The sequence below is a fragment of the Myxocyprinus asiaticus genome, chromosome 31 (genome assembly GCF_019703515.2).
Source record: "Myxocyprinus asiaticus isolate MX2 ecotype Aquarium Trade chromosome 31, UBuf_Myxa_2, whole genome shotgun sequence".
Lineage (NCBI taxonomy): Eukaryota > Metazoa > Chordata > Actinopteri > Cypriniformes > Catostomidae > Myxocyprinus > Myxocyprinus asiaticus.
The window spans coordinates 1,568,239-1,582,090 of NC_059374.1; the positions used below are offsets into that span (position 1 = coordinate 1,568,239).

Here is a 13,852-nt window from a genome sequence, read left to right on the forward strand (position 1 = left end):
GTTGATCTTCAGATTGAAAGGGCAAACAGAGCACTAGCACCCAAGCCACCAAACACAGCCAAACCACGTTCAATAATTGTCAAGTTTTTGAACTACCGGACAAAAGAGATGATAATCAAAATGGCATGGGAGAGAAAAGTGATTGAATGGAGAAGCAACAGGATCTCTTTCGACCATGACTACGCACCTGATGTTCTTTGGAAATGGAGGAAATTCCAGGAAGCCAAAAGGATACTGAGGAACATGACATCAAATTCCAGACACGATTCCCGGCCAAGCTAAAGGTGTTTTACGCTGAAGGCACAGCTCTTTACAATTCCCCGGAGGAGGCAGCGACTGATATGGAATAAAGAGGTCTTCCGATGACAGTAAATAATTCATCTCCCTCACTGATTGAGTGGATTCGACGGCTGACCTGGAGACAGACCGGTAAAAAACGTGGAGCTTCTGCCTCCATGTGCCCATCCTACAAAGAAAAACTCCTTGCATTTAGACGTCCACAAACAGAAGATGAGTGAGTGGAAAGCTGTGAAATACGTGCAAAATTAATGTAGATACCTTAAGTTTCTCTTTAATTACCTTCTTTGGTTTTTTGCCATATTTTACTTTTAAGTTCTACTCCCCAAAATAAACCGACAAGAAGTTAAAAATATGTATTTCAAGTGCAAATTGAGCCAATGGAAAAATGAATATCTCCAGAGACAATAGAAATTAAAGTACATGGGCCCTCAGTACATTGCAAGTACAAGAGGCTAATCCCGTGGAGCATTCTTATCATCAATGCTCACTTAAGGGTCGATATAATTTGACCCCTAACTTGGAAGTAAAGATGTTATCTTTATTTTGGTTTGTTTCTTTTAACTTGAAAGTTCTTATTGTTCTTTTTTACATGTTGAGTTCATGTTCACTATTAAACCAGAAGGAGGCGTTAAAACACAACTATTATAAGAGCTTTAGGCGTATGGGGTCAAAAAATAGGGAAAATAAATAGATAAAAGAAAATGAGTAAATATATAAAAGTAGCATCGTTTAATGTAAACAGCTTGCTGAATCCTGTAAAGAGAAGTAAGATCCTAACCAAACTTCAAAAAGAAAAAATTGAGATCGCAATGCTTCAGGAGACACACCTTAACAAAACAGAACATAACAAATTGAATCGGATGGGGTTTAAATATGTTTTTTTTCAGCTTCATTTGGATCTGGACATAGAAGAGGGGTTGCAGTTTTAATCTCTAACAAAATTACATATGAACACCTTTCTGAATTTAAAGATCGAGAAGGGAGATATATAATGATAAGAGGAGGAATTGAGGGCACCCTAATAACTATTCTTAATGTCTATGCCCCACCAGGTAGTAATTGCTCCTTTTTTAAGACTGTGATAAATCTGACAGCATCTGAATCACATGGAATTTTTATATGTGGGGGTGACTTCAATGTCACATTAAATCCCAAATTGGATTCTTCAAATCCTTCTGCCCAATTAGCGAACCTAGTGAGTAAACAAATAAACATAATGTTGAAGGAAATAGGATTGACTGATGTATGGAGAGAGTTTCATCCAGGACAAAGAGACTACACATACTATTCAAATCCACATTCATCATGCTCTAGAACTGACTATTTTTTTGCATTTGGAAGAGACAAATTTAGAATTGAAAACTGTGATATAGGATTAATTGATATATCTGACCATGCATTGATATCACTTTCATTAAATTTAGGGAGTAAACCAAAAAACACTTTATGGAAATTAAATTCTGGCATTCTAAATATTAGACAGATTAAACAACAACTTATAACAGAAATAGAACAATATTTAGAGCAGAATGATAATGGTCAAGCGTCCCCTATTATATTATGGGATGCTTGTAAAGCGGTCCTCAGGGGTAAAATTATAGCTATTACTTCCAAATTGAAGAAATGTAGACAAGAAAAACTTAACACACTTAAAAATAATTTAAATCAATTAGAAATGAACAATAAGAAAAATCCTAATAAAAATGCATTTCAGGAAATTAAGAAAATTAAAGTGGAAATAGATCATTTATATACTCAGGAAATAGAGAAAAAACTAATGTTTTTAAAGCAAAAATATTACGAATCTGGAGGAAAAGCAATGAAATTACTGGCTAGAAAGTTACGCAAACAACATGCTGATTCAATTATACAGAAATCCTAGCTCAAAACTAATATTCCATAAATCAGAGGATATTCAGAGAGTGTTTGAAAGCCACTATAGGACACTGTATTCCCAAACACAGATTGTAGATCCTTTGAAAATGTATTCTTTCCTCTCATCTTTAAAACTTCCCTGTATTAGTGATATCCAAAATGCTAAGCTATCAGAAGATATAACTGAGGAGGAAATAAATAAAGCTATATCCAGGCTCAATACAAATAAATCCCCAGGCCCAGATGGATTTACTTCCAAATGGTATAAGATATTTAAGCAACAAATTACTCTGATCTTATTATCAGCTTTTAATTATGTTTTACAAGGTGGCGAATTGCCGCCCTCATGGCGTTAAGCTGTTATTTCTGTGATTCCAAAGGAGGGAAAAAATAAACAGGATTGTGCAGCATATAGACCAATTTCTGTTTTAAATGTGGATTATAAATTATTTGCATCTATTTTAGCAAAAAGGATTGAAATGGTAATGCCGGAACTAATAAATTCAGACCAAACAGGTTTTATTCGAGGTAGACAAATGCAAGACAATATTAGATGGACCCTCCATATTATCAAGCATATACAGGAATGTAATTTTCAGGCTGTACTTTTAAGCCTTGATGCCGAAAAGGCCTTTGACTCAGTTAATTGGCTTTTTCTTAAGAGTGTACTTTCGAAATTTAAATTTCACGAAAAGCTTATACAAGTAATACAAAACATATATTTTAGACCTTCTGCAAGAATTAAAATAAATGGTGATTTATCAAAATCGTTCAAACTAGAAAGGGGCACAAGACAAGGGTTCCCTCTTTCCCCACTTCTGTTTGCATTCTTTATTGTACCCCTGGGACAGTGGAATAGGCAAAATTCAAAAATTAAAGGAATCAACATAGAAGAAGACGAACACAAAATAGCGCTATTCGCTGATGATGTGTTATTGTTCTTAAAGGATCCAACTGAATCATTTGTTGAAATTATGGAAATACTAAAATCTTCAGATCCTTCTCAGGATTTAAATTGAACATTTTAAAAACACAATTCGTTTAATTACATCCCCCCAAAAGAAATCAAAAAGGAGTATAACTTAAATTGGGATCTTAAATATATTAAATACTTAGGAATACTCATCCCTAAGGATTTAAAAGATTTAGAAATGCTAAATTTTGGTCCCATTAATAAAAAAATTAAAACAGACATAGCAAGATGGAATATACTACCTTTTTTTAATATGGGATCTAGAATAGACTCAATTAAACAAAATATACTTCCAAGGCTTCTATATTTGTTCCAGTCTCTACCCATCTTCTTGCCTAAAAAACAGTTTACGGAATGGGACAAAATGCTCTCCAGATTCATATGGCAAGGTAGGAAACCTAGGATAAAATGTAAAACCCTGCAGTTGAGTAAAGAAAAAGGTAGGGTGGCTTTACCTTGTCCACAAAAATATTACTGTGCCGCACAAATGAGGCCTATAGTTTGTTGGTACAACCCAGATTATCAGGCAAGATGGAAAGACGTAGAGACTCATTGGTTCGGGGAGATTCCTATACAATTATCCATTGCAGATGAAAAACTAATCAAAAATAAAAAAGAGAATCAATGGATTAAGGTAACTTTAAAAATTTGGTATGAGATTATTAAGGAATATAAAATAAAGGATTCTGTGAAAATACTGAAATGGTGCTCATATGATTCAGAATTTAAACCAAATATATTAGATATGCGCTTCAAAATATGGGCTGAGAAAGGGCTCACTGCCTATTGCACTATTATGTATAGAGAGCAGTTATTAGATTTTCAATCTCTAAAAGAAAGATTAAGTTTGGAGTCAAAGGATTTTTATAGATACCTTCAACTTCATCATTTCTATCAGAACATTAAAAAAGATTCTGAGGAAGATCCAAACAGTAAAGCTATCATTAAAATAATCACCTCAGCGTATGAGGCTCAGCCAGTGGAGAGTATTTTTTCTAAGTTATACAAGGCATTGACAGATTTACATGGAGGCACATCCCTATACATTAAGGAGAGATGGGAAAAAGATATTAACAACTGAGGATTGGGAAAAAATATGCAAATTTCAATGGGCAACTTCTCGCTCCTCATACTGGAGGGAATTTTGCTGGAGAAATATTATTTGTTTTTTCTTTACTCCAAAACAGAAAAGTATATTTTTAGGTAACTCAAGATGTTGGAGGCAATGTGGTTCTCAGGATGCTAATCATTACCACATATTCTGGGGTTGTCCTAACATCAAAAGTTTTTGGGAAGATATATGCTCTGTTTTAGAAAAGATTCTAGGCACTTCAATTGATTTTAATTTTGAGGTACTCTACCTGGGCAAAGATTCCCTGGTCTCTTGGGAAAGTAGGAACAAATATATGTTTAGAATATTTCTTTTATCAAGCAAAAAAGCTATAACCAAATGTTGGTATAAACCTAAGCCTCCACAAATACAGGACTGGATTGAAGTTTTAAAAAATATTTTTACTATGGAGAAAATTACATTCAATGTGAACCTTCAGAGAGAAGTATTTGTTGAGTACTGGTCCAGTTGGACTGACTATATAACCCCTACTGAGCCAAACACTTTTTGCCTATGGATTGTATTTTGCATAAGCTTCTGTGATTGTTGTGACCCCCTCCCCCTTCTTTGTACATAGTTTTTTTTATTGAAACTTTAAATGACTTTAAGAGATACATGTATTTGTAATTTGTGAGGAATTTGTCACTTTAGACATCTGTCACTCTTGTTCTAAAGATTAATGCATTTTGCATTTATGGGAGTAATCTTACTAGAAGATATTTGTAAAAGTGACAAATGTCATAAACAAATGTTGAAAAAATGTATTGTTTAAGCAATAATAATAATAATAATAAAAAAATAATAATAATGAAAAATAAAAAAAAATTCATGCCACTTGATAAAAATTTCCTGTCAGAAGTGGGATTTGAACCCACACCTCCATTTGAAAACCAGAACACTCTTTGCATGAGAAGGTTCACACAACCTTGAGTCTGGTGCCTTAGACCACACAGACCTTCAGACGGTGCAACCAAGCTGAAAGACTCTTCTTTATCAATGCTATAATTGGTGATTGACAGAAGGATAGAAGGCTTTGGTAATTGTAAATGTTACTTCATTAAAATTCATGCCACATGTTAACAGCTATATGTGAGAAATGGGATTTGAGCCCGCGCCTCCATTTGGAAACCAGAATAATCTTAACATGAGAAGGTTCAAGGAACCTTGAGTCTGGCACCTTAGACCACTCTGACTGTACAACCAAGCCCAAAGACACTTCTTGATCAACTCTATCATTGAAGATTGACAGAATTACAGAGGGCTTTGTTAATTGTTACCATTACTGCATTTAAATTCACACCACTTGGTAAACTTGTCCTGTCAGAATTGGCATTTAAACATACACCTCCATTTGGAGACCAGAATACTCTTTACATGAGAAGGTTCAAAGATGCTTGACACTGGCACCTTAGACCACTCAGACATTCTGCCAGTGTAACAAAGCCCAAAGACTCTTCTTGATCAACGCTATCCATGGAGATTAACAGAAAGAAAGAGGGCTTTGGTAAATTTAACCATTACTGAATTTAGATTCATGCCACATGGTAAAAATTTCCAAACAGATGTGGGATTGAACCCACACCTCAATTTGGAGACCACATTACTCTTTACATGAGAAGGTTCAAAGACCCTTGAGTCAGACACCTTAGACTACTCAGCCATTCTGACGGTCTAACCAAGCACAAAGACTCTTCTTTATCAATGCTATAATTGGTGATTGACAGAAGGATAGAAGGCTTTGGTAATTGTAAATATCACTTCATTAAAATTCATGCCACATGGTAACAGCTATATGTGAGAAATGGGATTTGAGCCCGCGCCTCCATTTGGAAACCAGAATAATCTTAACATGAGAAGGTTCAAGGAACTTTGAGTCTGGCACCTTAGACCACTCAGGCGATGTAACAAAGCCCAAAGACACTTCTTGATCAAGGCTATCATTGGAGATTGACAGAAGAAGAAAGTGTTTTGGTAATTGTTAATATGACTGCATTTAATTTCACGCCACATGGTAAAAGCTTAATGTCAGAAGTAGGATTTGAACCCACACCTCCAATTGGAGACCAGATTACACTTTACATGAAAAGGTTCAAGGAACCTTGAGTCTGGTGCCTTAGACCACTCGGCCATTCTGATGGTGCATGGGTATTCTGCAGTTCCGGCAATGGCAGAGATGCTGGTGGCTCATCTTTCTCCTTCGTCAGCAGCTGCATGGAAATTGAGGCCTACTCTTCTCTCGAAGCCTTGCAGGATGACTTCAACCTTGTCGAGCAAGGCCTACTTGGCTTCGGGCCAAGCGGTTTCACCATTGCACACGCAAACAGTCTTGCAAGCCTACCAGGCCCATTTTATGAGGGATTAGGATGAGGGAGCTGATCTGTATGCTGAGGCCGTCATGGAACTATGCAGGGTTTCTGATTTGGCGCTTAGGGATACCAAACCCGTTGCTTGTGCTGTTTGTCGGAATGTGCTGGACCTTATGGTGGATTTGTGGCTTACGCTCATGGATATTGGGACAAGGCCTTTTTAATGAACACCCCTGTGTCACAGTCTGACCTGTTCAGCATCGCAGTCCAGTTGGTAGTTGAAAAGTTCCGCACTGCAAAACAGCAAACTGCCACATTCCAGCAGATACTTTCTTGACATGACAGAGAAAAGGCCACCACAGCTCAGGTGTGTTCACATTTGGCATCTTTGCAACATTCCACCAGAGAACCACATAAAGTGCTGGACACGAGTTTTGCACCCCCTCTGAAGGATTGGGGTCCTCCTATGTTCCCGACATCATGTATGTGCCCACATAGGTGCTTGAATATTGGCTCAGCTCCTTTCAAATGGCTGGCTGGACACCAGAAGTGAGCCTGACTTGCTTGCTGTGAAACGAAGGGTGAGCCCCAATCCAGTGAACGAAACTGGACCATGCAAACTTAACCGTTTCTTTCCTGTTTACCCTTCGGACAGTATCGGGACAAGTTCACTGTTCTGCATGCCTTGAACACCCAACAACCTGATTACAGCCCAGTCTCCCCCTGCAGCTTGCACTGGGGAATGGGCAGTGAGAAATTTCATCATGAATTCAGCCACTGTCTCCGTGACCAAGAGTCCTGAGTCATGCATAACAGAATTCAATGTTCAACTAGCACAAGTGTACATAGAACACAGTTTTAAGTACCACAGTCTGTCCCCCCATAATGAATGCTTGGGCCGATGTGATAAATCAGTTTGTTCCAAAAAGCATTTCCCCCAATATTCATACACTCTTTAACGATCAAAATGCCAGAAAAGAGAATGTTTCTGGAAACGTCCCTCCTGTCAGTACATTTCAGGGCAACCATCATTTATACCTAAATACAACAAAGGCAAAAACTTTATCAAACCCTGCTCAATCAGTTACAATAACAGAGGCACAGAAGTTACCCTCAGATGTGTGGCTGATTGCAGGGCAGCTGCCAAGAGCGCCATCTAGTGGTTTTACATTGCGCTACAAGAGAAAATCATTCATTAATTCCCCTGTCTGCCCGTCTGGTAGCTTGGCAGCAGTTAATAAATGTATTGAATTAGGTAATTCGAATGATAAAGCATGGTTATGTCATTCAATTCAGACAGGCTCTGCCAGTGTTCAACGGGGTTATTCTGACAGAGGTTTCTGTTCAGGAATCCCTATTTTTTTATTTTGGAAATTCAATCTCTTTTTGTTATTAACATTTTTATTATTTCATAAATTACCACAAAAAAAACAACAACATATATATATATATATTGAATCAATCATTTTAGACATTAAACCCCCACTATATCCCCTCCCCCTACCAAACTCCCACCCCACCCTGACCCCCCCACCGAACACCCCTGTGGTCAATAGAATATAGACACACACAAAACAAAAAAAACAAAAAACCACAAAACTAAAACAATAACAACAACAACAAAAATACAATAATCAAGTATAATAAAAAAAAAAGAAAAAAAAAAAACGAAACTCTAAATTACTCCCTCCACTGCCCCTGCTTGAGATTCCCCCCAAAATGCTAAGTAATTGCTCCATTTCTTATTATAAGAATTCCTAACTTCCATCCTTATTCTCATCCTCTCCTCGAAGGCAGCCACCCTCCCCATCTCCGCACACCACTCCGGGAACGAGGGTGCTCCATCCGACTTCCAACTCCTCAAAATAACCTGCCTACCAATCATCACACTGGTCAAAACCCAGTCCTTCATGTACTTATCCTCCAAATCCATGACCTCCCCATCTCCCAAAATACAGAGTCTGGGGCAGAACGAGACCTGAGTGCCTAACACATCACACACAAAACTCTGCACCTTCAGCTAAATTTCTTGGATCTTATGACACCCCCAAAAAACATGGGTGGTGTCTCCATCTTCAGAATGGCATTGCCAGCAGGTGGGTGTGTCCTTAAGACCAAGCCTATACAATCTAGAGGGGGTCCAATAAAATCTATGTAAAATCTTAAATTGCATAAGGCGAACTGCATCTCTAGATGCAGACTTGGCGTTTTTTTAAATCCTAGCCCACACTCCCCCCTCCAATAACAAATTTAAATCTTCCTCCCATAATCTTTTGAGAGAATTTAAAGCTCCATCCCCCAGACTCTGAATTAGCAGGGAGTAATACACTGATGCCTCATGACCCTTCCCAAAAGCAGCAATCACCACTTCCAGAGTATCTGCCGCTCTAGGGGGGTGCGTGCTACTTCCAAAAACAGTGCAGAGCAGGTGGTGCAGCTGTAAATACTTATACATTTGAGATCTGGGAATCCCAAAATGTTGAATCAAATTTTCAAAAGATCTCAATACTCTACTCTCATATAGGTCACCAAGTGTATTAACCCCCCTCACAATCCAATCTGACCAACAGAAAGGGGACTTATTAATACATAGTTTAGGGTTCAGCCATATGCTCGAGGCTATGTTTAAATAAATATCCGAGTTAAACACTCTGGACACCTTTGTCCATATCGAGTGTAAATGCGAGATAACGGGGTGTGACTTAACTTCTCCAATTAGTTTGATAAAAGGGCTTTGCAGTGGCGAGATAGGGTCAAGAACTTCCTTTTCAATATAAAACCAGGGAGGGGCTCTCAGATGGAAGTGACCAATGAGCCAAATGTCTGAGACCGAATGCATAATAATAAAACCAAATCTTAGGTAGGCCTAGCCCACCTTTGTTAATCGGCCTATGTAACTGTTTGGGCCATTGAAAGGCACCTGGTTGAAAAGCCATTACTGGGCAGTACACAGTCAGAGCTAAAGCTTCGGATTTAGATAAATTAACTCTGTATCCCAAAAATTTTGAAAAGGAATTGATAATTCTGTGGAGGCAAGGCATAGATCTAGTGGGGTCAGAAACAAATAAAAAAATATAATCTGCATAAAGCAGAAGCTTATGCGTCACACCTCCCGCCATCACCCCTGGAAAATCATCCTCCTTTCTTATCGCGGCTGCTAAAGGTTCCAGGGCAAGACAGAACAATAATGGGGAAAGAGGGCAACCCTGCCGAGTGCACCTATTCAGAGTAAAATAATCTGAAATTAATCCATTTGTTTGTACCGCCGCTACAGGGTGTCTATAAAGTAACTTAATCCATCCGATAAAAGTATTTCCGAACCCATATATTTCCAAAATCTTTAAAAGATAATCCCATTCTACCATATCAAATGCCTTTTCGGCGTCAAGTGAGATGGCAGCGACCGGAGTCTGATCATTCGCCACTGACCACATGATATAGATAAGGTGGGATTTATTTGGGGCCGCAGCTCTTCTGATAACATTAGGCATTTCATTAATATGTATAAGAGATGTCATAACTTAATCGTTTAGCTAGAATTTTTGCCAACATTTTTACATCTAGCTGGATCAGGGAGATTGGACGGTAACTCTTACACTTGCTTGGATCTTTGTCCTTTTTAAGAATCAGACTGATCCGAGCTTGTGTCATGGTTGGCAGAAGCTTTCCATTCTTTCATGATTCCGTATAAACTTCTAACAAAAGTGGAGCCAATTCTGTAGCATAAGATCTAAAAAATTCAGCAGCAAAGCCATCTGGCCCCGGAGACTTGCCTGTAGGCAGGCCTTAATTACCTCGTCAAGCTTTTCCAAGTTTATCTCAGAATCAAGAGAATTGTTTTGCTCAGTCTTCAGTTTAGGGAGATCTAATGGTTCCACAAAATTTCTAATATCTTCATCTGTAGACGAAGACATGGAACTATAAAGATCAAGATAGAATTCTTTAAAAGCATTATTAATATCAATGGTTGAGGTAAATTATTCACCACCAGCAGATTTCATTGAGGGAATGGTAGAAAAAGACTCTCTCTTCTTTATATATCTAGACAAAGGCTTCCCTGCTTTGTCACCCGACTCAAAGTATGACTGTCTTGTCCTGAATAACCAAAACCCCACTTTCCACAATAAAATAGTATTATATCTGTATTTCAAACGGGTCAATTCTCTGAGGGCATCAGACGACATTTGGCGCTTCAGCTCTTCCTCTGCACTTTTTAATATTCCCTTTCCAACTCCACGAGTTATTGTGCTTTGGATTATTTGGTGAATGAGGCATATTGTATGAGCTGACCCCTAAGAACCGCCTTAAGTGCCTCCCAAGCCACGCCCACAGAGGATACTGAGGACCAGTTGGTCTCCATATAAACATTGATTTCAGTCTTTAACATTTGTTGGAAATCAGGATTTTGCAAAAATGGATACATTAAGGCACCAACTATATGATTTCTTTTACTCCGTATGTGGCAACACCTCTAAACTCACCAGGGCGTGATCTGAGACCAAGATATTTCCAATTGAGCAGTCAACAACAGATGAAATGAGGGACTTAGATATGTATAAAAAATATATATATTCTAGATTAAATCTTCATGGACTGATGAAAAAAATTTATAGTCCCTACCAGATGGGTTCAAAAGTCTCCAAATATCTGCAAGACTAAGATATTGACACATCCTGTGAAGCGTCAATGTTGCTCTAGGGGTCTTACACACTTTTGCTTCACTATGATCAAGGACTGAATCCATCAATAGATTCAAATCTCCTCCCAATATTATATCATGAGGGGTGCCAGCGGCTTGCAACATCCGTTCAAGATCTATAAAAAAGCCCTGATCATCAGCGTTAGGTGCGTAAATATTAGCCGAAATCAACCTTTGCCCCTGAATTTCTCCTAAAACAATAATGATTCTCCCTAATTTATCTTTAATCTGTTTGAGACATTTGAATTGTAGATGTTTACTTATCAGTGTAATGACTCCCCTGCTCTTACTTGAGCCAGCACTAAAGAAAGCATGTCCACCCCATATCTTCCCAAATTTTTCCGCTTCCTGCGGGGAAACACTATATCAAAATTTTTTACGCTTAAGAAAAGAAATAACCTTCTTATATGCTTATATTTTCGAAATATTAACGTTTTTCGAAATATTCAAGTCTGTTTTGGACGCGGGCGGATTAGTGGATAATTCCCTTTCCGACAACTCCAGGTAATCGATTAGTTTTTCAACATCTGTGACTCTTGTGACCAATTCAAAGAATTTTGCTTCCATCAACGTAATCGATCGACGTATTACAGCGAGATCTTCCAAGTCAGCAACAACCTTCGTCAGCATCACCGAGATGTTGGAGAGTTGACGCAAAATATCTTCTCCTGACGCACCATCCAAATCAAGTCCCCGGCTCGCAGTCCCATCAGAGGCCTCAGATTGAACACGTAAGTGTCTTTTAATGTCTCCAGAGTCTGAGGATTTTGAATTCTTTGCCATGTTTACCTCAAAGAGCAAATATGTAACTGGGTGTATTGAATCTCACCAGATTATAACATGATGATAATTAAAAAACTAGCAAAGTGCGCAGAGCCAGTCGCTCTCACGTCTGCTTCTCGCATGGCATCACGTATCCCGGAAATTCAATCTCTTTTAGAAAAAGGGGCAATAGTAGAGATTCTCTTTTCTCAGAGAGAATGCAGTTTTTACAACCGTTATTTCCTAGTCCAGAAAAAGGATGGTGGCTTAAGTCCCATTCTGTATTTGAGACGTTTGAATTTGAAAGAAATAACCTTCCTTCTTTTTATGGGGTGCCCCAACCCATTCACTTTCCATGTGGAGAGAGATAATCCACTCATATTAATAATTGACATATTGATATAATAGAAAAAATAAAGACTATAAAGACCACATTCCCCATTAGAGCAACAATAAAACCCCCCCGAACAAAACAAACAGAAAAAAAGAAAAACATGCGCATTAACCCCGCACACGACAGCGCCAACCGGCATCGATCCCTTTAAACTCAAAAGGTCCATGTACGCATACAAGAACCCCACGACAACTTTGCCGTCGGATTGCTCAAATCTGGTGCTTCTGCACAAATTTTGTGAGGCAAAATTACATAACAGAAAATTCTTTGTGTTTATTCTGCCTGTTGGCTGGGGTCTGTTTTACAAAGAATGTGTAGATTAATTCACAGAACTGTCTTGAAGGTGTGTTCCTCCACAAAACAAACTCCAGCTGATATAAAGCCGTTCAGTTTCCTCGGACAGACAAACAATTGTTCAGTGAGCCGGCTGTTATGAGTGCAGCAGATGACGTAATCATTCTAATGTCCCTTAAAAATACTCCACAAAAATAAACTCCAGCCGCTAGGCAGAACCAGCATGAAAAGAAACACCACAGGCATCCCAGTTCCTTGGATGATCAAGAGCCAAACTCACTCGGAGGCCGCATAAAAAAGTACATCATGACTTACTCAGCCCGTCAACTTTATAAAAGACGTCCATTATGTGAGCATGTAATTTTTTTTGCAGTTATCCATAGTGTTCATTCTCAATCTGGCTGGGAACTTCAGTGTAAAAGCGATCTTCTGTTAATGCAAAAGTTTCTTGAAGGAGTCATGCCACAAAACAAACTCCATCCGCTAGGCGGAGCCAATGCAAAAAAAAAAAAAAAAAATGGCACCCAGCTTCCTCAGACAATCGAGTCACTGAACAGCGAGTCAGTCCACTAATATAAGAAACATCAAATGGCTTACTCACTCCAATGTATTTATAAAGGAGAGTGCCTGTTTGGGACATGTAAATACTTTGCTGCCGTCCTTGGTGACTATTCTCAGTTTGGCCGGAAACATCAGTGCAAAAGCGATCTTCCATTGATGTAAGTGTTTCTTACATTCCTTGAACCGATCGTGTTTCTCTCTTGTCGAACTTGCAAAGTCCGGGAACAAGAAAATATTGTGACTCTTCCAAGAAAGCTTTCCTTTCCTCTTCGCCTGGTGCAACACGAGATCTTTATCGGATGATCTCAGAAATTTGGCCAGAATTGATCAGGACCTGTCTCCCTCAGCAGATCTGTGAGCAGAGACTCTGTGAGCTCGCTCGATTTCCAGTTTATGGCCTGTTATGTCGAGCAGACTTGGGAAGAGCTCGTCCAGGAATTTCACCATATCACTGCCTTCTTCATGCTCAGGAATTCCAACAATTTGTATGTTATTCCTTTGGCTTATATTTTTGAAATATTAAAGTTTTTGGAAATATTCAAGTCTGTTTTGGGCGCGGGCGGATTAGCGGATAATT

General features: G+C 38.6%; 1 non-coding gene and 1 pseudogene across 1 annotated transcript; both read right to left on the reverse strand.

The window, feature by feature from the left end:
- The window catches only part of LOC127421791 (E3 ubiquitin/ISG15 ligase TRIM25-like), a 486,145-nt pseudogene that overhangs the window by 49,296 nt on the left and 422,997 nt on the right, over positions 1 to 13,852 (reverse strand).
- Positions 6,283 to 6,395, reverse strand: trnal-caa (transfer RNA leucine (anticodon CAA)). The gene is made up of 2 exons: positions 6,358 to 6,395; positions 6,283 to 6,328 (listed from the first exon to the last, which is right to left on the reverse strand). It is a non-coding gene; the product is annotated as a tRNA-Leu (tRNA).